This window comes from Coptis chinensis, chromosome 9, assembly GCF_015680905.1.
Source record: "Coptis chinensis isolate HL-2020 chromosome 9, ASM1568090v1, whole genome shotgun sequence".
In the NCBI taxonomy this organism is placed as follows: Eukaryota; Viridiplantae; Streptophyta; class Magnoliopsida; order Ranunculales; family Ranunculaceae; genus Coptis; species Coptis chinensis.
Window position 1 is genome coordinate 11,272,802 of NC_141464.1, and position 26,526 is coordinate 11,299,327.

Consider the following 26,526-nt stretch of genomic DNA (forward strand, 5'->3'; position numbering starts at 1 on the left):
ATGGATGGGTGGGGTGATGGTTTGTTATCAGTGATCAATGATCGTACGATAATTGCTTATAGTAAGCCACATCATAGTGGCGTAAAACCTTTAAATTTATCAATACTCAGTATACATTTTTAGAACTCATCTTCAATACATTGTTTTGTAATAGCTTTCTATTTTTTGGTATCATTCCTACTGTTGGAACAGATGAAAGGAGGAGACACATCTACTGCTGAGTCCGGATTTGAAGCCGAGGACAGTACTTCCCTCAAACCGTTTAGTCATGCACATCCTAGGCTGACAACTGTTTGCAAAGAGGTAAGGGTTTCTTTTGCATTTTTAAATTTTAATTGGGTAGATAAAAGGTTAAGTTTGAAAGAAATGTATTAAAATTAGTACTCACTACTCAAATAAAGCTCATGCTACCCCCATTCTTGAAGTACCGCCCTTCTGCATAAAACAACTTCAACTAGAACTATCCAGCTATCTCGCTAATTACTTGAGCTGACTAGCCATCTTTTCCTTGTTGGTTGTACATTACGCAAATTTTTCAAGAAGTTGAGGTTTGCATTTTGTACTATATTGGATTTTGTCGCTTTACGATATATTGAACCTATCTACTTTTGTTTTGTTTTTCTATTTTGTAGATTGAATTTAATAGAACGAGGCTATGGCTAGAAGGATAGATAAGCTAGACATGAAATCATTTTCTTGCACGGTGTTAGGGTTAAGGCATAGGCAGTGGTGATCAGGGGATACAAACTACTCTTCCACAGGTAAAATATTTCTTTTACAAGCAGGGATAACTTGTAGGTTACTTGTTTAGGCACGATATTTTATTGAGTTAAGATATATTAGTGTGTCATGGTGCAATGTATAATGTGTGCCTAAGACTACTCGTCACATACTAAACTTTTTTCTTCTTTTGCTTTTGGAAATGTAGGAACCTAGATGACAATGCAAGTTATTGAATTGGGCGGCTCTACATGAATTAGTTATTAAAGGGCGTTGGGAGACTAACGATCCTATCAAATAAATCGGTACATGTTGTACTTCTTGGAGACAATGCCTTGAAAGTTTTGGTAGAGGAAGTTGTTAACGTATTCAGAACCACGTCTTTGGAGAAAAACTTTTGAATTGCAAACAATGGGAGATGCTAAAGGGACTGCAATTGCATGGCCCACAAAGCATGTAACCATGCGGAGTAGGTCGATAGTAGCATGTTTATTTTTTTTATTGAAATAAACTTTTGTGAAAACTTGAATCACGTCTTTTGTTCTTTTTGTCGTTGTACAGTGGAATACTATATTTTGGTTATTAATGAGTGAAGTTATTATTAATTATCATGTTATGGGTATTTTGGTTATTAATGAATGAAGTTATTGCTGATTATCATGTGTTATGGGAGTTGTTAATTTGTGGATTTTAAGTATATTTGCACAGGTGGTTATTACAACAATTCAGTGCCATAGGTTTATAGCACTAACTGAAAAAAAAACGTTATTGAAATAGATAGCACTGATTGGAAAAAAAAACGTTATTGAAATAGATAGCGTTTATTACATAAACACTATTGAAATAGTAATAGCGCTAACATAAAGCGCTATAAATACTTTGGTAGCACTAAGAAAAAATGCAATTAAATTAATAGCATTTACTAGAAAATGCTATTAAATCTATAGCCTCTTTGGAAAAAACTCTATCAATAAAAGCATAACATCGTGTTTAATAACGTTTTGTAAGTGCTATCCAATAAAATTCATGGTGTTTTTGGGATGTTATCTATGTCCTTTTTGTAGTAGTGCCATCAATCTAACTCCTAAATTTATACATGTATAATAATCAAATCATCTTAAGATAAACAACTATACAATGAACTATGCTATGAAATGCAGTGGCAGGTCTTTTTCTGGAACTTTTGGGTAGCGTGCCTAAGTAAGTTCTCACAAGGAATGTGTCAAGACACATACCACTCTGATTTTTCCACTCAAGTTTGCTAACTCTAGTGTGTAGTGGGCACACGTTTCCTCACAATCTCAATGACAATCCAAGGAAGATGAGGTCGATCAAACACATCTACCACTTACTATCACACCAACCTATTCCTAATTGAGCTAGAGGTCTTTATTAGGTGATACGGGGCATAGGTGTTGGTTAAAGAAGGAAGGAAACGGATATTCAAAAAGATAAATCTAAGAAAATAGGATCTTCATATTATGTAACTAGAGAAAACCTTGTTCTTATTTTTCGTCTACACTTTGTTTCCATCCTTAGCTCTTTTGTTTTGGCTTTTGATTCCATTTGATTATAGTTTTGGAGTTTTAACTTTTATTTTTCTTTCCTTTTGGAAGCTTTCTTTTTCTTTTGAATCAACTAACTAATTTTTGTTTACACAGGTTTTTCTCTTCTCTTTTGTTCACTCATCCTATTTCTCAGACTTATCTAGATAGGTATGCTGATTTTTTTTTTTTGGGTAAATGATTTGTGGTTTGTGAAAAGTCTAATGAAAGGCTCAGTGGGGCGACTAGCAGATAATAAATTTCATATAGGTGTGAATTTCTGGCTATATCGATCCAAAGAGGGCCTAAATTCTCGCTTAGGATATGGTATGGTGATCAAACAAGTGGATGTGTGATTTCTCTACTCCAATTTGACTTCTCCCTTGTGTCATCACTAAGATATTTCACTCTTATGAGGGTTTTAGGCTAGATGCTCATAGGATATGTATTAAGTACTCTAACCTAGGTCTCAGAAAAATACTGACAAGTACAATCATAGATGCTTATGCAAGTTGTTCATGAAAAGATGCAATGACTATTACCTACATATTAATCTAAGTTTCAAAAATTAAATTCTTATTTAAGTACTATGTGCGATTTCTAGACTAATATCATCATGGAGAAGGGAACAATACCATTATCACTAAGTGTATAGTATAAACTATATTTTTGATTGATTTTTTTTTTGGGTTAGTTAGACTTACCCCCTATTTGTAAGATCCAACGGTAAGATTTCTTCATCTGAAAAAAAAAATCATCTCGTAGCCGTTGGATCTTGCAATGGGGGTAAGTCTAACTTAGTTTTTTTTTTTTTTTTTCAAATTTTTATAAGACAAATAATACATAATATACAACCTAATATGTGCTTAAATATTTACAACGTGTTTCTATACCACCCTCAAACAGAATCATGCTTTGTCCCCAAAGTATGGAATGAAAATAAAGGATAGAGAGTACCATGGAAACATGCTTGTAAATGGGAGAACCTGAAAAAGAAGGTTAATCTGTACTAATACAAAGAAATAAAAACATATACAACTACTATATGAGTTCCACCCATTATGGAGATAACACAAAATAATAAATAGCGCTTGGGACATAAGTGGACTCTAATAGAAACAAAATAATACATACGTTCACAAATCAAGCATGCACCTATTGTGGCTCCTATTGGATTAACTTCCGAAATTCTGTGAAATAGTGAATTTCACGAAATTAAGGTACCTAATTACATTATGCATCCCAATAAAATCAACAAGGCCTATGGATTCTATATTTCGATATTTATACATGCAATTTTAATATGTGAACATACAATATGCTAAAATTAAATATACCATCCCCAAACAATTTAGGAAAAGGAGGTTCATGAAACAATTCAATAGCATAATTAAATTACGTAACTAACTAATTTTTATGATTTTTAACATTTTATAAGGAAAAGTTCGTAATTTACATCCTAAAACTGCAAAATTTTTGCAAATGTTTCTATCCCACCCCCAAACAATCGAACGCTTTGTCCTTAAAGTGTAAATAGATAAGGAAAGAATTTACCATAGAAACGTGGCAAAAATTGGCAGTACCTGTAACAGAAATATTATAAAGATAATATGATAACATGAAGCACAATTAAATTGTTACGTACTAACTAACACAAACTCTACTGGAGTAAACATGACAGGCAAAGGGTGGCAAAAAGTTTTGAAATAAAATACTAAAATACGCCACCCCCAAACAAAATTTGAAAATTCTTTCTAAGTTTGAAAAATTTTGTGGCCTATACTCCCGAAAGGTGATATCTTACAAAAACTTGGGTCTTTTAAAGTCAGATTCCGTCGATTTTATCTAAAACATCTATTAACATGCAGTTTACCATATATCAACAACCTAAAGAGTTGTGGGTCTTTCCATAAATAAGTAACATGGAATGCACCACCAAATAGAATCAAGCACCAAGACATTCTACGACGCAACTTAGTGAAATGAGAGCGAAGCCTGATAGACCTAGAACGTAATCGAGCATGCACCTTCTTCTTCTTTTTTGAACGAAAGGGTGTCCAAGTGAATGATCGTGAGAAAATGGATGGTTGTGGAAGATTCGTGGGATATGGATAAGTTTTAGAATGAAGGAATGGAAAAAATGAGAATGTAGATTTAGCACAAAACTCATTCATGGTGTAGGTATGAACTGTCTCAAATATGAAAATGAAGGTATCAGGTGGCTTGTCTTCAGGTATTATTTCCGTATAAGGAGGGTTCAAAAAATCATGAAGCACAGGAGAAGCAAGAAGGTCAAGTGCAAACTTAAGGTTCCTTTGAAAAGGTGGAAGGTGGGGAATATTGGTGATAGAAGGTGAATGAGTGACATGAAGATATGAGGTGGGTGAATGGTGTTCAACTATTGTTCTCAGTTCTAGATTATCAAAAGCCTTGAGATATGCAAGACATTCCTCAATAGGTGGGTCAGAAGAGTCAGTAGGATAGAGGTTGAAAAATTCTTCTTCTGTCATGGCGTCGAGGGATGAATGGATGTCAATAGGAGGGGACTCGTGAGGTGGCGAAGAAGGGTTGTAAAAGAGGCTAATGAAATCTCCCTAGATTTCATCTACGTCTAGGGAGTCAAAATTGTGATATTTGTCTTCTTCCATAAGAGGGGTATCTACTTGTGTGGGGACGAAAGCGTCGGTCGCACTAATGTGAGATACAAAAATCTCAATGGACTTCACTTCTCCTTCTACATTCAAACCTAGTTGTCCCTACTTTTGTTTAAACATGTTAACTTCCACAAAAACATTTCCAAAATAAAGAGTTATTAAGCCATCCCGACAATTGATTTGGGCATTGGCGGTTGCCAAGAAAGGACGCCCTATGATGATGGGAATGGAATCATGAGCAACTTCTGTGTTGAGAATAACGAAGTCGGCTGGATAGTAAAAGTTCTGAACTTTAACGAGAGTGTTTTCAACTACGCCCTTGGGGTACTTAATAGAACGATCGGCTAACTGCAAAGTCATATTGGTTGATTAAAGTTTTGTTAGACCTAGTTGTTTATAGAAATAAAAAAGGCATAAGTTAACACTCGCCCCTAGGTCTAATAGAGCAGTTGTTATGAAGTAATCTACCAAGGTGCATTGTACAGTAGGACGACCAGGGTCCTTGTACTTAACGATTCTATTCTGTTCAGATAAAGAGGGATATTGTTTAGTTAAGAAGGCTTCGTTGGGTATGTTTGTTTTCCTCTTCGTGGTGCACAACTCTCTTAGAAACTTAGCATGTCCATGTAGAAGTTTTATAACATCTAGAAAAGGTAGGTTTATAGTTAGATTTTTAAATAATTCCCTAATCTCATCAAAATTCTCGTCCTTTTTAGACACAACTAGTCTCTGGGGATACGGTGGTTTATCTCTATATTTAGCATAAGGTCAATAATATTATTAGTCTTTGCTTTATCTTTAGCCGCTTTCCATCTAGGTGTCCATATTGGAACCTCTACAGGTGTAGGATCATCAATTTCTATGATGGGGTCTTGTAAGGTTGTCCCTTTTGGTTGTGGTTAGATTGGAATGTCTGCAGTTATAGGGTCTTCAGTTTTTATGACAGTATTTAGTATGGTTTCATTCTCAACTTCCGTTTGTGGGTGATCTGCAGGCATAGTCTCTTTGTTATCAACTACTCTACCTTAACGAAGGGTAGTGATTGCTTGTAGGTCCCCTTTGTTTATATCACCATTACAGTGAATACTATTCACTTCGAAGGCGGTGTTTGTTGATGTAGGATTAGGCACAGCTTGACCTAGAAGCACGCCTATTTGGTTATTATTTTGGTTAGAAGACATGTCAATAACCTTTTGGCACAAAGACTGCATCATTTGAAATGTTTGTTGCATAATTTGATTATGATTTTGCAGCAAGGTCACTACTACTTCGTCTATAGATGGTTTGGCGAGTTGAGTGGCCATAGGAGTAGTGACCGGAACTAAGACTTCTTGCGTGGTAATGTCTTGATATTGATAGTTCTGGGTCATGGGCACTAAACCTCTATTCTGGTCACCTAAATCTCCTTGTCCTAGATGTTGGTTAAATTGATTGAAGTTTGCAGTGGGCCTAACATTTTGATTATTAAAACCTGGAGGTGTAGCTTGTTGTTGTAGATTATAATTAGTGTTTTTCTTCCATTGTGTGTTAGGGTTGTTATTAAAAGTGCAGGCATTTTCTGGCTGTGGTGGTGATTGTTCATAGACAAGAGGACAATAGAAGTCGGAATGCTTAAGAATTATATACAAATGTACAAGGGAAGATTAATGTGTTAGCAACACTGGACGGCCAGAAGACTCTCCATGTAAAATCCCAGGCAACTGTTATGTTGACTCCGGAGCTAACCCAATCTAGCCAGATTGTGGCTTAACCTTTATGTATTGGGGGCCTAGGGTGCAGGACGGTATATTACTAAAAAAAGAACCTATTATGACCTGTTGTTTTTTTTTTCTATCATTACAGTTTTGTTAAAAATCGTTAAGATATGTATTCCTGGGATATTTTTATGACGGGTGTTGCCACGTTGTATCGTGTATAATAACACACAGGCATCATGAAAATACGGTGATTTAATGACGGTTTTCCTAAAATAGTCAAGTTAGAAATATAATAACAGGGAGTGACTCTCAAGGACAAAAATGCCGAAAAAGTAACTCTCAAGGACACCTTTTTATTTTTGTAACTCACAAGGACCGGGTAGATGAAAGGTCAAGTATACCCTTGACGCGAAATAAAAAACGGATCGGGTAGATGAAATGTCAAGTATACTGATAAGTGCTCAAAAAGTGCAATTTAACCCTCGATTATGACTCTTGTTTAGCCATCTTAGTGGACTAATAGTGTTTATAAGTTGTGTTTTAAGATTCTACAGGTGAAAAAGAGAGTTTTGTAGAATATTAGAGAAGAAAGGGTAAAACGGAGCAATTCAGAGCATTAAGGATCACATGGGAGGCCCGTGGACAATCATGGAGAAGGCCAAGGAATTGGAGCTATTAAAGATGCGACTTGGACCAATTTTAAAGCCTATTTGGAAGCCCAAGGCCAAAGAATTCGTTGCTTGGACCAAAGCCCGTAAAAGATGATAGAAGGATAGAGTTGAAGAGACAAAATAGGCTTACGCGTCAGGGACACATGGATCGAGAGTCCAGACGCATTGCTTGCGTCTGAGATGCATGAATAGTGCGTCCAGACACATGAATTGACACTGTAGCCAATTCCTTCCTAGTTTTGGAGACGAAGTTGAACTCTGAAAGAAGTCTATTTGTATTAGGAAACAAATGACGGTTTGGAATGCTTCTAGAGCTCATTGTAACCTCTATAAATAGAGGACTTAAGTGCCTCATGTAATTTGCCAATTCACTTATACTCTTGTCTCCAAAACTTGAGGCAGAGAGAGATTAATAATAAAAGATCGGTTTTAACTAGCTAAGTCTTAATAAATTAGTCTTTCTAGTCTTATATTTTTTGACTCTTCTTCTTCTCGTTCTTCCTTCTTTATGGAAGGCTAATCTTCTCCTTCAAAGGAGGAGATGAAGTTAGTGCTTAAGGTTTAATGATTCTTCTAGTTCATGGTGTTCTTCAATCAGGTTAGTTCTTTATGTTTTTAGTTATTAGTTTCATTGCCCAGACTAGGGGATGGAAGTATAGATTAAGGTTTTTATTTATTGCAATCGAATGCTATGCTAGTTTAGGGTTTTATTTATTGCAATTGAATATTTGCTAGTGACATGCTTTTATTTATTGCAATTGAATATAATGCAAGAATATGATTTTATTTATTGTAATTGAATATTATACTATTATTCTCTACTTTTCTTCTAGTTGTGTAGTGTTTTAGAGTAAGGGAAGTATTCCTTGTGTTTGCCTTAGATGGTAATTCATTGAATAGCTGCCCAAGCTCACATAAAAGGAAAGAATATACTAGTAACATGAACATAAGAATGACCTTAAGTAGAGTTATTTGTTAACGATGTTTTGTCCAAGAGGGCATCGATACTCTCTCGATTGCCTAATTGTAGTCTACTTGTGAGAACAACCATAAAGCGAAAGGTCATTGAATCAAAAGTATTGGTGGATTCTAATCTCTTGAATTCCCTTTCTTATAAATTCTTAATACCTTAGTTTAGTTTAGTTTAAGAATCTATAATATCTATAATTATAGTTTTTAATCCCTCAAACCACCTTTCTAGTCCTGTCCTTCATATAAACATACACTTAAAAGTGGAAGGATACCCTACTCATCCTTTACTTATTGAGGGATAATTAGGTTTTGATACGCTTCTATTTTGTTCAACGACCATCATCCATCTACATCATTTACATCATCCATATACCATCTCATAACACAAAAAGAAGCTTGTCATATACCCCTGACTCAAAATAATTAACATCCTAGCCCAGACGAAACGACCCGGTGTATTTAGTATGAACATTCAATGTTCATAGTCCTTGGGTATGAACATTTAATGTTCATAGTCTTTTGGGTATGAACATTCAATGTTCATATGAACATTCAATGTTCATACATGAACATTCAATGTTTATGGTCCTTGGGTATGAACATTCAATGTTCATACATGACCATTCAATGTTCATACATGAACATTCAATGTCCATAGTCCTTTGGTATGAACATTGATAGGGTATAAACATTCAATGTTCATAGTTCTTTTGGGTATGAACATTGAATGTTCATACATAAACATTTAATGTTTATAGTCCTTAGGTATGAACATTCAATGTTCATAGTCCTTGGGTATGAATTGGGTATGAACATTCAATGTTCATAGTCTTATCGGTATGAACATTGATTGGGTATGAACATTCAATGTTCATAATCCTTTGGGTATGAACATTCGATGTTCATAGTCTTTGGTCCTTTGGGTATGAACATTCAATGTTCAGTCTTTGGGTATGAACATTTTTCATACATCAATATATTGTATAAGGTACATTCACCTATTTGGTTATGAACAATTATTGTTCATACACTAGCAGAAGGTATGAACACTCATTGTTTATAGTAAAATTACAAAAAAAGTAAAATTGAAAAATATTTATTTTAAATCCAGGCCATTTGTCCTTGAAGGTTATTTTTACGGAAGGGTATAACTGACATTTAAAAATATGTAAAAAGGCGGGGCCAACTTATTTTGTCCTTGAGAGTTACTAATTTTGAAATAGTGGGTTCGTGAGTTACTTTTCCCTAAAATTTGTCTTTATGAGTTACTCATAAAAAACCGTGTTCTCTAGACTTCATTTTCCCCAAAATTAAGCCTTGGGACCAATTTCTCGATATAATAAACCGTCAAATACCTTTAAAAAAAAAAGTAACAGACCACAAAATAGTGAACCGTCAATATTTTCTAAATCGTGGTGCTAGTTTTGTAGTTAGGGAGTTGGGACCCTTAAATCATTTGTTTCGAGTCAACAGTCAAGCGTCAAGAGAGGTTTAGGGCTTTTAGCGAATAAATCACGAAAAAGAAAAGGGTTAAAACCAAAGTTCGCCCCCCCATATCTCCTACTCTTCTGAAACCATTTTCCTTGCACTGAAAAAAATGTACCTGTTGTTGTTGTTGTTGGTGGTGGTGGTGGTGATAAAGAGGAAGGTGAGATTCTAGAAGAAGAAGAAGATAAGAAAGTGGAATCTAATGCTAAATTTGGTGAAATTAAGCCCAGAGAAAGAGTTAACGATAACGAACAATTGAATCCGGTATATTTCGTCCCCGTTTTATTGGTTGAATTGTTGGGAGAATTCGTTTTAAGGCATGGTTAGATTAACAGGATAAAACTTGTTTTTGTTTGTTTGTTGGATTAAATGTTATAATCGAAAAAAAGTTATTATTTTTGTTGAAAATCTTGTTTCGAAGAAATGTGGGTTGATGATGTTTTCAATTTTTTTTTTATTCTTTGTAATAGTAGGTTGGAGCCATTTGTGTAGTAGTAGGTTGGAGCCATTTGTAACTATGGGGGTGCTGTTTTGTGCACATTAGGTGTTTGATTAATTGCTTGCATGGGGATTTTAGTAAGCAGGGCTTCCAACTATTGTAAGGACAAACCAAATTGGCTCATTGTACTTGAGCTCATTGGCCTTTAACTTGTTTGGCTGAACTAATGATTGCAAACACTTGGAAATATTTTGATGATTTAGTTGTAGTGTGGAACGATGCAGAGATGGTATAACTTTGTTGGAGTTTCTTGCATTTAGCTGTCTTGCTAGCATATTACTGATATTAGTGAAGTTAACAAGTAGTGATGTTGTGGTCCGTCTTTATTGTTTATTGGGATCACTAATTTCTAGACTTTTGACACCCTTTATAGGTCACATGATGTGGATATGTTCTATTTCTCCCTTGCGCCATAAGAAGCTGGGCAATACTTTGAAAACTCAGGTGTTCCACTTGTGATGCATGCAAGTTACAATTCTCCTTTGCGAGAATTGAATAAGTTAATGTCATGTCTCTATCTCATTCTCTTGTCCAATAGAGTCCATTCATAGTACCTTTGTTTGCTGGTCATTATAAATTGTTGGTCTTACATAAGAAAAGGAGGTTGCTGGTAAGTGTAGATTGTATTTGTTTAAGAAGTTATTGTAATTAATAAGGCTTCTAATTGCTTAAGGCCGGTATGTATTTCTCTCTAATTTCTCTAACCCTATTGCACTTGCATTTAAAATTAATCCGTTCATTATAATAGTTTATAGTTTATAGTTTATACAATGTGGACTATAAATTGGTTTCTCTTTTCCTGGTTTTGTAAATCAAATGAAATCTAGGGGTGATAATGGTAGTAGGCAGGCTCGAATTGGATAAAAAAAGCAAGCAAAAGAAGCTATAAAAGAGGTACAATACTACTAATCATGTCTTGGTATAAAAGAGTGCATGTTGTGTGTATGTTTAAATAAAATTTTCTGACGCGTGTCATAGCTTGTACTTATGTTTTTCACCTTAGAAGCATTTTATGCTCCCAACTTCTTATTATTGTGTGCATGTATTGTGTACTTAGCCAACGGATCAATTATTAGAATTTGGATAGTGTACTTTTTTCAGAAAGCAAATTCAGGAACAATACCAAGGACAGGTTTGTCATTCTCTACTCCTATTCATTTTTTCTCAATTCAATTGCATGGAATTGTGATTTTGGTATGCTTTTAAGTTTTCTTGAAAATCATATCCCTTTGTCTCAAGTAGATTAGAAAATTGGTCACTCCTATATCATACATTGGAATTTTTTAACCATAAAATTATTGTTTCACCTCTTTGTAGATTTTGAATGTTGGACACCCCCATACTGTTGAAAATGTTGGTTTTTGTTTTCTAGTCCATCTGTAGTAAGCTAGCTTTGAAGAATTGTGGACTAGATTTGTTGAAAAGCATAAAAGTTTAAAAAAGGATAAATAAGGTTTGTTTCTTCTTGGCAGTGATTTTTTGTTGCGACTTATTTACCATTAGAAGTAATTTGGACTATTTGGCTCATGTACTAGTTGGTCCACCTGTGATGTGTGCAAGTTCCTTTATTTTTATACACCATGTGAAGGAGAGAGAATCTTGACATCCCATGAGGCCACCCTACCAATATCCGTGGCATAGATATATAGGTAGATCTTTAAGTGTTCTTGTTAGTGGATCTTTCTTTTTAAGGGATTGTTCAATTTGTGTGCTATGTGTCGATCATTTAGGTCATGATGATGAACAAGTGAGTTGATTTTTATTTTTAACATTTGTATGATATATATACATGCCTACAACTTTTATATATTTTTTATAAGTATTTGGAGTTGTATATGAAATCTTATGTATGTGCTTGGTTTAGCAAAGAACTTCACATGACATAAAAGACACTTTGAATATTTTGGTTGTTTCACATATAGCCTTGCATGCACGTAGAATCTGATTTTTTATAAAGCCAAATTGAAAATAATTGGCCGTCATAATAAGTCCAATTTTTAGTAGTGGATGTTGGGTGCATCATTGTAAAGAGTATATATGGAAGGCTTTATGTGTATAATTTGTGTCAATAGAGATGAACTCGTAACTCCTCGGTAAAATGGAGAGACTGTACTGCAAATATCACTTTGAATCTATTAGGTTCAGTGTCTCCATTTTTGAGATAAATGATAGCACTAGAATGTTTGGGAAGGAGAAGGTACATTGATATGTTTAGGGACAGGGCTACTTGAAAAAAAAACTATGTAGCCGTACAAGGGAATATGCACTCTAATATGTAATATGGTTAAAACTTCAAATTATCCATGCTCACCTTTGCTACTCTTTTTGACGTAGTATGGTGATTATTATTTCTAACAATGAATGCTTCCTCTATGGGTTTTTCTGTTCAAGCATCATTTTGTTAGTATTTTTTTAGTTTACTTATCAAACAAACTAAAATATTCTTCTACACAATGCTTCTCAGGTTATAATTCAAAACATTCGATGGACATGGAAACAGTTGGTATACACAAGACACCAGCTTGGTAGTTCACTTAAGTTGATTGTTCGAGATGGATTGGTTCATCAGTTGACTAGATTTTTCTGTTAGAGATAGGTTATGTAAATTAGATTATGAGATTGACTCGATTTTTTTGAATCAAGTGTTATTTGTTAATTAATTAATGTGTATTAGATAATTGAAAATCATGTAATTGAAAATATTTATGGAAGAGAGTTTCTTAAGATGTTATAGTGTGGTTTGAGTTTTAGGTAAGGAGCATAAAGGTGGAATTTTGTCTAGTAGTAGGGGAATTGCAATTTATTATTATTATTATTATTATTATTATTTTTTGAAAAATCAGAAATGTGTTATGACGTTTGTAGCATAAATATCACGAAGTGTTAGGACATTTGTCGTACAAATGTCATTAAGCGAACTATACCTTGACGCTTTCTATCATTAAATCTTGATAGTTTTACGAGAAACTGTCATAAACAGTGTCATGTTTTTTAACTAAATTTAGACATCAAAAAAGGATTTTTCTTGACACTTCTACTGAAACTGTCATGGACTTTATGACGGTTTTGGTAGACTTTTTATGACACCCCCAGTAATGACGGCTAATTTTTCAACCAAAAAGTGTCATTATATGTATTTCATAATAGCTTTTAGCTGTCATTAAATGTATTTTTAGTAGTATACCATCTTTGACCGTGCGAGGGGTGCAACAGTCTAATAATATTACCCTTATTAATTACATATGGTATAGCCTCAAACTACCCCGAAACGAAATCAAATAGCGAACAGCTACGGGTTGGCCTAGTGGAATCCATTGCCCGTGTCTTGAGTAGGCAACATCCAAGGTTGAACACGAATCTCTTTTGTGGACACAGGTAGTGCAAAGGGGAAATGTAAAAGACACGAGTCATTTAACGTCAAATCTTCAAGATGATTGTGAGTCTTTTTAACGTCAAATCCTCAATACGATTGTGAGTCTTTTTAACGTCAGATCCTCAATACGATTGTGAATCTTTTAATGTTAGATCCTTAAGATGATTGTGAGCCTTTTTAACGTCCGATCCTCAATATGGTTGTGAGTATTTTAACGTCAGATCCTCAAGACGATTCCCACCCCGTGGGAGCAACGGTGCGGCGACGAAGTTTATCCTACTCAGACGGTGTCAGACAAAAGTATACCTTATACTAGTAAGTATCAGATAGGAATTTAAGACCTGGACAGAAAGGTGTTTGACAACGCATACACCACCCCATCCTTCGCGCACGTCGTTTACGAGTAAAAGTACTACGACCATTATCTATTCGTGATGAGTGAGACTTACACCAAATGATTAGCTGAAGTTCGCGAGGTAGAGAGTAGAAAAGGGAAGAGAAGGAGGGGAAATTTTTGGTACCAATCGTTTACCAAACGACACGTTTGTTCGATTATCAGAAGACATTTATACTTGGGTCTGAAATAGAGTTGTTGTGGACTACGGTTCCGACGCTTGCAACCACATACTCCAGTTGATAAGAGAGAAGAAAAAATAAAAGGGCGTGGCTACCAAAATGGTGTACTCCCTTTTTTTAAAACACATGAAATGAAGTACACCAAGCAAATCTATCAGTCGGTGTAGACTAGATATTGCAGAAGAGTCTTGTCGACATCTGGAGACCGTAACTTGTGGAAATGTTTGAGACGTTGACCATTTACTTGAAATTTGTTGTTATCGTTTAAATTTTTCAAAGAGATTGCCCCATAAGGGGTTACAGCAGAGACAATGAAAGGACCAAACCATCGTGTTTTCAATTTTCCTAGAAAAATGTATAATCCTTAAGTTGTAAAGCAAAACTTTTTGACTAATTTTGAAATTTTTTCGTAAAATGTGCTTGTCGTGCACTCTTTTCATGTTGCCTTTATAAGATTTTGAGAGATCACATGCATCACTTTGAATTTCCTCATGCTCATTGATTTGCACTTTCCGCTTTTCGCTTGCCACATTGATATTATAATTGAGGCTTTTGATGGCCCATAGAGCACGATGCTCAAGTTCAATCGGCAGATGATAAGATTTTCCAAAAAATGAGGTGGTAAGGAGACATCCCTATAGGTGTCTTAAAGGTCGTTCTATATGCCCACAAGGCATCAAATAATCAGAGAGACCAGTCTTTCCTAGATGGATTAACTATTTTCTCCATAATGGACTTTATCTCTCTATTAGATACTTCCACTTGGCTACTAGTCTAAAGATGATACGGAGTTGTCACCTTGTGGGTAACTCCATATTTCTTGACTATTGACTCAAAAATTTTATTACAAAAATATTTTCCCCCATCATTGATGATAGCTCTGGGGATACCAAAATGAGAGAAAATATTTTCTTTTACAAAAATTACTACAGTCTTATGGTCACTAGCATGACATGGTATTGCCTCAATCCATTTTGACACGTAGTCAAAAACTACCAAGATGTAGAGAAACCCATGAGAATTTGGGAAGGAACCCATGAAAACTATGCCCCAGACATCGAAAATTTTAATAATTAGAATTGGATTTAAGGGCATCATATTGCATTAAGTAATGCGGCCCAGCTGCTTGTAGCGAACGGATGCTTTGCAATGCTCATGTGCATCTCTAAAAAGTGTGGGCTAGTAAAAGCCGCATTGTAGAACCTTTGCCGCAGTTTTTTTACCACTAAAATGACCACCATAAGATTGTTCATGGTAGAAGGATAACACGTCATTGTGTTCCCAGTCGGGAATGCAACGGCGTATGAGTTAGTCTGAACAATACTTGAAGAGGTAGGGGTCATCCCAAAAATAATATTTCACAGTGGAAACGAACTTATTTCGGTCAGCACAAGACTAAGAGGAAGGAACTTCCTCGGTAACAAGGTAGTTCACTATATCAGCGTACCAAGGAAATGAACAGATTGAGTACAAGTGCTCATAAGGAAAGGAATCACATATGGGTTTTGAATCATTATCAACATCACTGACGAGCCTTGATAAATGATCTGCACCAACATTCTCGCAACCTTTTTTATCTCTAATTTCCAAAGTAAACTGTTGCAAGAGAAGGATCCATCGGATCAATCTCTGTTACGTATCCTTTTTCGTGAGTAGGTAACGAAGTGTTGCATGGTCAGTGTAGACAATTGTCGAAAAACCAACTAGGTATGGACGAAACTTATCCAAGGCATATACTACGGCTAGGAACTCCTTCTCAGTGGTGGTATAGTTACGTTGAGCTTCATTAAGAGTTTTACTAGCGTAGTAAATGACAATGGGTTTGTCGTCTCACCGTTGACCTAGTACTTTGCCAATAACATAGTCGCTAGCATCACACATAAGTTCAAATGGTTTAGACCAATCTGGTGGTTGGATGATAGGAGCAGTAGTCAGGGCGATTTTCAAAGCCTCAAAGCTTGTTTGCAATTGAAATTGAAATCAAATATGGAATACTTAATTAGGATATTAGTTAAAGGTCTAGCAACCTTTGAGAAATCTTGAATGAATCTCCTATAGAATCCAGTGTGGCCTAAAAAGGCATGGATGTCATGAACCGTTCGTGGGATAGGAAAAGATGAAATCTTATCAATCTTTGCTTTATTAACCTCTATTCAGTCTTTTGAAACAATATGTCCTAGAACGATTCCTTTGGTAACCATAAAATGACATTTTTCCCAGTTAAGGATTAGATTTTTCTCTTCACAACGCGCAAAAACCTGGGAAAGATTTGATAGGAATCTATCAAATGAGTTACCATATATGGAGAAATTGTCCATGAAAACTTCCATAAAACGTTCAACCATATCATTGAAAATATGAAGCATACAACGATGGAATGTACCAGGGGCATTACAAAGGCCGAAAGGCATTCGTTTATATGCAAAGGTGGCAAAGGGACAAGTGAACGTTATTTTTTCTTGATCAGTCGGATCGGTGACAATTTGAAAATAGCCTAAATAGCCATCAAGAAAACAGTAATATGCATGTCTTGCTAAATGTTCAAGCATCTGGTCAATGAAAGGAAGAGGGAAGTGATCTTTATGTGTCACTGCATTAAGTTTGCGATAGTCAATGCAAATTCTCCATTTCACTGGGATGCGAGTGGAGATGCATTCATCCTTTTCATTTCGCACAACTGTAATGCCAGACTTTTTGGGGACAACGTGGAATGGACTCACCCAAACACTATCAGAGATAGGGTATATAATACCACCATCAAGTAATCTTAAAACTCCCTCCTGCACCACATCCTTCATGGCGTGGTTCAGACGACGTTGCGGTTCATGCGACATCTTTGCTCCTTCTTCAAGATGTATGCGATGGGTGCACACACTGGGGGTCAATACCCTTGATGTCATCTAAAGACCATCCAAGCACAAAACGGTGTTCTTGAATGACATGAATTAAATGCTTTTCTTGATCAGCAGTCAATTTGGATGAAATAATAATCGGGTGACTGCCATCTGGATCCAGATGTACGTACTTCAAATCCGAAGGAAGAGGCTTTAAATCAAGAGTGGGAATCAAAGATTCTTGGGGAAAATTGTCTTCAATAGAGAAGACGGATTGATGTTCTTCAAAATCGCCAGACAACGCTATAGTAGGGTCAAATAGTGGTGTTGAATCTAATAACGTGGTGACGTCCTTAGTGTATGAGTCAACATCAAATTCCGAAACACCAAAAGAAAGAAATTGGTGCACTTCATCGTTAGGAATTTTTTTGGTTAAATACCCTTGTGCGAGACTATCAACCATGCTAATCTCACCATCAATGTTAGCATCTGGAATTTGTTTCATTAACTTGAAAACATTGACCTCGACAGAAATATTTTCGAAGGACATGGTCATGGAACCATCCCTACAGTTTATGAGGGCATTTGCAGTGGCAAGGAAAGGACGTCCTAAGATGATAGGAATCGAGTCACAAGCAACTTCAGTATCCAGAATGACAAAATCGATGGGATAGTAAAAGTCTTCGGGATACTTGATGGAGCGATCGGCTAACTGCAGAGTCATGTTGGTAGGTTTTAGCTCATGTAGACCTAGTTGTTTGAATTGGTAATATGGAAGTAAGTTCACACTTGCGCCTAGTTCTAGTATTGTATTAGCAGTATATTTGTCTCCTAATGTGCATGGAACGGTGGGTCTTCCTGGGTCTTTGTATTTTACAATACCATTGGTTTCAGTGATGGAAAGGAACTGTTTTGTGAGGAACACTTGTTGAGGAACATTGGTTCTTCTTTTGTTGTTGCACATATCTTTCAAGAACTTTGCATGTTTTGGCAATTGTTTGAAGGCCTCGAGAAATGGTAAGTTGATGGTCAAATTTTTGAACATTTCTCGAACCTCATCAAAATTTTCATCATGTTTGTTCTTTCCCAAACGTGCAGGAAACGGTGCCTTTGGTCAGAATTTGGCATATGGATCAGCTTGCTCGTTTCCCAGTGTGGTGGATGATGACTTGGTTGGAAGTGGTGCTTTTAGAGAGTCAGCTGTATTGGGGTGATCATCTGGCAGACGTATTTGATTATCTACGGTTTTGCTATAATGAAGAGTAGTGACTACATTCACCTCACCTTGGTTTGGATTACTTGTACCTGGTGCATTGTTGAGTTTAAAGGTAGTGTTTGCTAGATTAGGGTTTGGAACTGCTTGTCCAAGAAACATGCCCTTTTGACTCTTATCCTGAGCTAAAAGTTAAAGAGATTGCTAGATAAACGCCAGGATTTGAGACAATTGATTCATGTATGTGATAAGAGCACAAAATTGTAGTTTTAACCTATTAATAATATTACATTTAGACCAATTATGTTTATAATAAATAAGAATTAGTACTATTTACGTACTTTTGTGTATTTCAGGTCTTAAAGTCAAATATGTGAAGAAATATGACTTTTGCAAGAGAAAGGAGCAAATGTTGGTTGCTAAGAAGTTTTATGGCTAAAGCCCAAGTTTCAAGGAGAAAAAACCTTTTTAAAGCCCAGTTAAAGCTGAAAAGTCAAAGTCAATGTGGACAAAAATAGAGCATAAAAGTTAATAGAACTTCTGTAGGCCATATTTTTGAACTTACACCTCAGAATTGGGCCTACTATATGTCAAAACAACCGGCTCGGAAAGAGCTTTCTATTGGTATAGTCCTTAATCTAATTAGAGCACTAAGAGTGTATAAAAAGGCTGTTGCAGTAATTTCAAATAGAACACCCTTTTGAGACTTAAGTAATTAGGTTTTTGGCTTGATTTAGTGGCTCAAAACACAGCTCCAAAGCCCATGCACGAAATTGTAAACCTAAACCTCTCATATATAAAGAGGGTTAAGGCTAAACAAAACTTGGCTACTCCCCTATTTAGTTTAGTTGGAAATCAAGGTTCTCTCTCTCTCCCTTCCATTAGTTAGAATAATTTAGTTATCTCTCTCCCCTTTCTTTAGTTTAATATAGTTTAAGTAATTACGGTTCATAATTGTAGCCTCCATAAAACCTCCATTAAAATACCTTCAAGTGATTATTATTATTCAATTCAATTGCTTCTCTTTCTATTATGTCTTCTTTTTATTCTTTTATTCATGATAGTCCCAGAAATCAAAGCTAAACTCTCATTAGAGGGAGTTTGAATGAAGCTTTGAGAGGACTTGATTTGTTAGTATAGATTGTTGTTTAGGGTTTCAAATTTAGGTTTTTCTTGACTTAGAGATAAGAAGAGTTTAACTTAAACTAGAGAATAGTGAGTTTGCCATGAGAATAGGAACAAGCTTTCTCTCATGCTAATTAGTTTATGACTAGAGATAGTATAAAGTAATTAGGGATCATTAAAGGTCTAGTCTTTATATTTTAACCTTGTGTGAGAATATCTACACTAGGGTTTTATATACAAATCTATGCTAGCATGTTAAGAAATTAAAAAGTGGATTTCAATCTCTCTCTATTCTTCTCCATATTTTATTCAAGTCATATTCAATTGCTTTAATTAAATTATTATAAGTTAAATTAATATATTTTATTTTGTATTATAAATTCACATCTATAAATATTGTTCTCACCATTGTTTCTGTGTGTTTGATTAGTTGAATTCGTTTAAGTCTAGAAAGTTAAAAGTGAAACGATTCCGTACTCTATATATTGCATGAATATATATGTGAGAGTAGGAAATAAATAATTGATAACGTAAGAATAAGTTAGAGAAACCTAAGTTTGCAATTTTCTTCTATTTTCTTTTACTGTGCCCACGCGCCACTTCCATCTTAAACTCATTCAGGACAAGAATTCAATTGGTTGAATCCAAGGGGAAATCCCCCATTCTCTACCCACCCACGCTTTTAATTTTTCATTATTGTTTCTCATATTTTCGTTACTGTTCAAGCTTGATATTCACTGTTTTAAACTAAGAGTGCGCCCGCCCTCCCTTTTGCCTTGCACAGAGCGTGCTCGCGCTCCCTTAAGATTGCGGACTCATAGTGAAAAATACTGCGGTAAAGGTAGTTTTAAATTTTTGAAAATTCTGAAAATTTTCAGGCATACTATTTAAGGTGTTGTTGATTTACTGGAAGTTTTTCAGATTTTTCCTATTTGTTTTACCATGTGAACTAATATCATCTTTACACTACTATATGAAACCTTTCACACCGTAAGTTTCTGGAAAAACAGATGAGTAGGGTTACTTCGACCATTCCAAAAATTCTAATACTTTTACAGGAGTATATATCATAAGTCAGGAGTTTGCAGCAAAAATTTGAAGAGTTTTTAATTTGTTTTGACCACCTAACTAGTGGTTTGTTTCCAGTGTGTTTATGCAGTTTTGCAACACTTAATTTCTGGAACAACAGCCGATAAGGAGGGTTTGTAGAACTCCAATTGCTTTAATTTTTTTTACAGGAACACGCATGATCTGTCAGGACTTTCCAATAAACTTTTGGCAATTTTGGGCTCTGTTATGATTGGTTAATCATTCGGTTGTTTGTATTGTGTCCGAAAACTATTTCACGAACTTTGCAGGGCAGTAGAAGGACTTTTATAACTCCGGTTGTCCTGAAATTTTATAGGCCCCTTACTGGACGTCTTAGAAAACTAGTGTAAAATTTTGAAATTTTTAGGAGCACGCACGCGCCCTATTATACCTATATTTGAGCGCACATGCGCCATGCCTTCCAGTAACCTTGTTTTGCATTTTCTTTCCAGTTTCAAGGCCCAACCCATCAGAAAATCGCCCGAATGCCTGTTTCTAAACAAAATAATTAACCGAGTGTGCACGCGCCCTTGTTAATTTATAATTGAATGCACTTGTGCCCCTATGAAGAAAGCCCGATTTACATAGGTTAGTTACAATTCATATTTTCATTGAAATAATTGCTGGTTCAGTGTTCCAAGATTCTATAGGACACTGAGATTCGTATTAAAGAAACTATTCATAAGCATAGCAAGGAGGCATTTAGGTTCTCCTTTTTTCACTCCTCGTTTCTTCTGTTAGAGGAGTTTAATTCTAGTATAATCAGGCTTGTTTGACTGCTGTTATTGTTTTTTCATATTAGACTTAGCCTTGCATGAGATTAAAGTATGGTAACCAAAGTAATAACCAAATAGGCGTACTTCCAGGTCAAGCAGTGCCTAATCCTACGTTAACAAACACCGCATTCGAAGTGAACAGTATTCACTGTAATAGTGATATAAACCAAGGGGACCTATAGGCAGTCACTACCCTTCGTTCAGGTAGAGTAGTTGATAACAAAGTGACTATGCTTATAGATCGCCTGCAAACGAAAGCTGAAAATAAAACCATACTGAATACTATCATAGAAACTGAAGACCCTATAACTAAAGAAGTTCCAATCCAACCACAACCAAAAGGTACAACCTTACTAAATACCACAATACAAATAGATGATCCTACACCTGTAGATGTTCCAATATGGACACCTAGATTGAAAATTGCTAAAGATAAATCAAAGACTAATAATACTTTTGACCCTTATGCTAAATATAGAGATAAACCACTATATCCCCAGGGACTAGTTGTGCCTAAAAAGGACGAGAATTTTGATGAGATTAGGGAAGTGTTTAAAAATCTGACTATAAACCTATATTTTCTAGATGCTATAAAAAGTCTACTTGGACATGCTAAGTTTCTAAAAGAATTGTGCACCAAGAAGAGGAAAACCAACATACCCAATGAAACCTTCTTCACTAAATAATATCTCTCTTTATTTGAACATAACGAAATTATTAAGTATAAGAACCCTGATCGTCCTACTGTATAATGCACCTTGGGAGATTACTTCATAACAACTGCTCTATTAGACCTGGGGGCGAGTGTTAACTTACTCCATTTTTATTTATATGAACAACTAGGTCTAACAAAACTTCAAACAACCAAAATGACTTTGCATTTAGCCGATCGTTCTATTAAGTACCCCAAGGGTGTAGTTGAAAACATTCTCGTTAAAGTTCAAGACTTTTATTATCCAGCCGACTTCGTTATTCTCGACACATAAGTTGCTCATGATTCCATTCCCATTATCTTAGGGCTTTCTTTCTTGGCAACCGCCAATGCCCAAATCAATTGTCGGGATGGCTCAATGACTCTTTCTTTTGGAAATCTTTCTATGGAAGTTAACATGTTTAGACAAAAGCAGGGAGAACTAGGTCTTCCTGTAGAAGGAGAAGTGAAGTCCATTAACAGTTTTGTATCTCACATTAGTGCGGCCGACGCTTTCATCCCTACACTAGTAGATACCCCTCTTATGGAAGAAGGCAAAGATCACAATTTCGACTCCCTAGACGTAGATGAAATCGAGGGTGATTTCCTTCGACTCTTTTGCAACCCTTCTTCGCCACCTCACGAGTCCCCTCCTATTGACATCCATTCATCTCTCGACGCCATGACGGAAGAAGAATTTTTCAACCTCTATCCCACTGATTATTCTGACCCACCTATTAAGGAATGTCTTACATATCTCAAGGCTTTTGATGATCTAGAACTGAGAACACTAGTTGAGCACTATTCACCCACCTCACATCCTCATGTCACTCATTCACCTTCCATCACCAATATTCCCCACCTTCCACCTTTTCAAAGGAACCTTGAGTTTGTACTTGACCTTCTTGCTTCTCCTGTGCTTCATGATTTTTTAAACCCTCCTGATATGGAAATAATACCTAAGGACAAGCCACCTGATACCTTCATTTTCAGATTTGAGATAGTTCATACCTACACCATGAATGAGTTTTCTGCTAAACCTACATTCTCATTTTTTCCATTTCTTCCTTCTAAAACTTATCCATATCCCACATATCTTCCACAACCATCCATTTTGTCACGATCATTCACTTGGACACCCTTTCGTTCAAAGAAGAATAAAAAGGTGCATGCTCGATTACGATATAGGTTTATCAGGCTCCGCTCGCATTCTACTAAGTTGCGTTGTAGAAAGTCTTGGTGCTTGATTATGTTGGGTGGTGCATTCCATGTGAATTATTTATGGAAAGACGCATAACTCTTTAGGTTGTTGATATATGGTAAACTGCATGTTATTAGATTTTTTAGTTAAAGTCTAGGGAATCTGACTTTAAAAGACCCAAGTTTTTGTAAGATACCACCTTTCGGGAGTATAGGCCACAAATTTTTTCAAACTTAGAAAGAGTTTTCAAATTTTGTTTGGGGGTGGCATATTTTAGTATTTCATTTCAAAACTTTTTGGCACCCTTTGCCTGTCATGCTTACTCTAGTAGAGTTTGTGTTAGTTAGTACGTAACAGTTTAATTGTGCTTCATGTTATCATATTATCTTTATAATATTTCTGTTACAGGTACTACCAATTTTTGCCACGTTTCTATGGTAAATTCTTTCCTTATATCTTTACATTTTGAGGACAAAGCGTTCGATTGTTTGGGGGTGTGATAGAAACATTTGCAAAAATTAGGCACTTTTAGGATGTAAATTACGCACTTTTCTTTATAAAATGTTAAAAATCATAAAAATTAGTTAGTTACATAATTTAATTTTTCTATTGAATTATTTCATGAACCCCCTTCTCCAAAATTATTTGGGGGTGGTATATTTAATTTTAGCACATTAGACGTTTACGTATTAAAATTGCATGTATTAATATCGAAATATAGAATCCATAGGCCTTGTTGATTTTATTGGGATGCATAATGTAATTAGGTACCTTAATTTCGTGAAATTCACTATTTCACGAAATTTCGGAAGCTAATCCGATAGGAGCCACGATAGGAACATGCTTGATTTGTGAATGCATGGTATTATTTTATTTATGGTAGGTTTGTTTATATCCCAAGCAATTTAATTTTAGTTATTCCCATAACGGGTGGAACTCATATAGAGTTGTATCTATTTTTCTTTACCTATATTAGTATGTTCTAAATTTGTTTTGCAAGTGATCTAAAATTTTCACGCATTTCCATGACATTTTCTATCCTTCTTATTTCTATACTTTGAGGACAAAGCATGTTTTTGTTTGGGAGTGGCATAGAAACACGCGTAATTTAAGGCACTTATTAGTATATATATATATATATATATATATATATATATATATATATATATATATATATATATATATAAAACCCTTTCTTGAATTTTTTGTTTTTGTTTTTAAGTAAAGTCCATAAGCGTTAAATAGTCTAAATGGGCCGTATATATATATATATATACATATCTAGACCCGCTCTAACGTCCGCTTATGGACTTTACTTAAAAACAAAAATTTTGAAATATAATCTCGCAAGGGGTTTTGAAGCCGGATCCTCAAAACTCACTCACTCGCTCCCTCTCTCCTATTCTCTCTCCAAACATAGTCATCCTAACATTCCACCTTTTACCTATTTTGTGTCATTTACCTGATGATTATGAACTCTCATCACAAAATTTTGATAGTGCTTAAACTATTGTTTTTTTATTTTTCTAGGTTGAAAACCAAGAAGGGGTAGCTAATTGTGATGATATAATTGCAAATTCTGACGCTTTTATGGTAGCACGAGGTGACATGGGTATGGAAATCCCAATTGAAAAGATATTTTTAGCACAAAAAACAATGATCTATAAGTGCAACATCCAAGGGAAACCTGTTGTTACTGCAACTTAAATGTTAGAGTCAATGATCAAGTCCCCACGGCCAACACGAGCAGAAACAACTGATGTGGCGAATGCATTTCTTAACAAACTGTGTAATGCTTACTGGGGAAACGACTGCTGGAGTATATCCAGAGCTCACTGTTCAGACCATGGCCAGAATTTGCAAAGAAGCAGAGTCCGCAGTAAATTATGGAGCAACCTTTAAACGGATTATGCAAACGCACCCGGTGCCTATGAGCCCACTCGAGCCTAGCTTCTTCGCTATACATGCCGCGACCAACTCTGTCGGAGCTGCTCTAATTTTGGTATTGACAAGAGGTGGAAGTACTACCAAGATGGTTGCCAAGTATAGACCATCTAGGCCAATCCTGTCTGTGGTTGTACCCGAAGTTAAAACTGAGAACTTTTTTTTTTTTTTTTTAAGATAAGCTAGGGTTAGGCTGACCCTCACCTGTATTAATTAACCATGTCTTACATAGATTGTACCTATAGTATCCTCCTCTATGAGTCTATACAAATCTCTATCTAGAAGAGGAATAAACACTACTAAGTCATTACAGATAGAAGTCTTAAGCCCTGCAAGTAAGTCTGCCAGCTTATTAACTTCCCTAAAAACATGCGCAAAAGAACAATAGCTAAATTTCATAGCTAGCTTTTATATCAAGGCCTACAAATTCGAACAAGTCCATGGTGGTTTTGCAATTTTAGTGATGATATTCACTGTTGTAAGGGAGTCAGTTTCAACTTCCACCTTATTGTATCCTAGTTCATAGCATAGCTCGAGTCCGATCGCGATTGCTTTCAACTCCTGATAGATTACAGCTTGCATGTCACCGCTTCTCGTATAGGCTGCTAACACCTCTCCATGACAATTTCTGATAATACCTCCATGGCCAGACCCCTCATCCGTCAATGCTCCATCTGCATTTAGCCTTACCTTTCCTTCCTCCGGTGGGAACCAATTGTACTCTCGCCTCTTCCTTTCTCTAAACTTGAGCTGAATTCCCGGTGACTGACAAAGCTTTCTAGCTTCCAGTAAATCTTCAATCTCAGCTGCTTGCGTCTAGATATACATCTTTGTATCTCTGATAATTTTCCTCAAGACCACTATCGCTGGTCTAGCCTTACTTTTAAAACTGAGAACTTTGATTGGTTATGTAGTGATGAAGCACTGGCTAGGCATAGTCTTATTGTTCGGGGTCTAGTACCTGTATTGAGTGCAGGGTCTATAAAAGCTTCTGATGCAGAAGCAACAAAAGAAGCACTAGTATTTTCCCTTCGATATGCCAAGGAGAAAGGTTTTTGCAAGGTGGGAGATTCAGTTGTGGCATTGCACCGAGTTGGGGCAGCTTCCGTGATTAAGATGTTGACAATTAAGTGATTGACCAGGAGGTGTGTGTTTTGGTAGGTACACCATAGACTATAGCTATTGATGTTTATTCGTGATGGCATGACTTGTGATCATGTTTTCCCTTTATTTTCCTTTGATTGTCTCGTGTTAGGTGATGTGAGAAATCTTGATTAAACTTACAGTAGCACAATTTTGATTAAATAAAATAGTTCTCTATTTGCCATCGTTGTTAAAGAATTATGTAACGTTTGACTTGGTTCCTGTTGTATTGTATATATATATATATGCATAATATGCAGTTTGTTTTCTAGTAAAAAAAAAAAAAAACAAATATAATAAAAAGTATTTATACTAT

At 35.7% G+C, this 26,526-nt stretch overlaps 1 pseudogene; it reads left to right on the forward strand.

The window, feature by feature from the left end:
• LOC147474750 (pyruvate kinase, cytosolic isozyme-like) lies at positions 1-26,201 on the forward strand (annotated as a pseudogene).
• Positions 26,202-26,526: the final 325 nt, after the last annotated feature.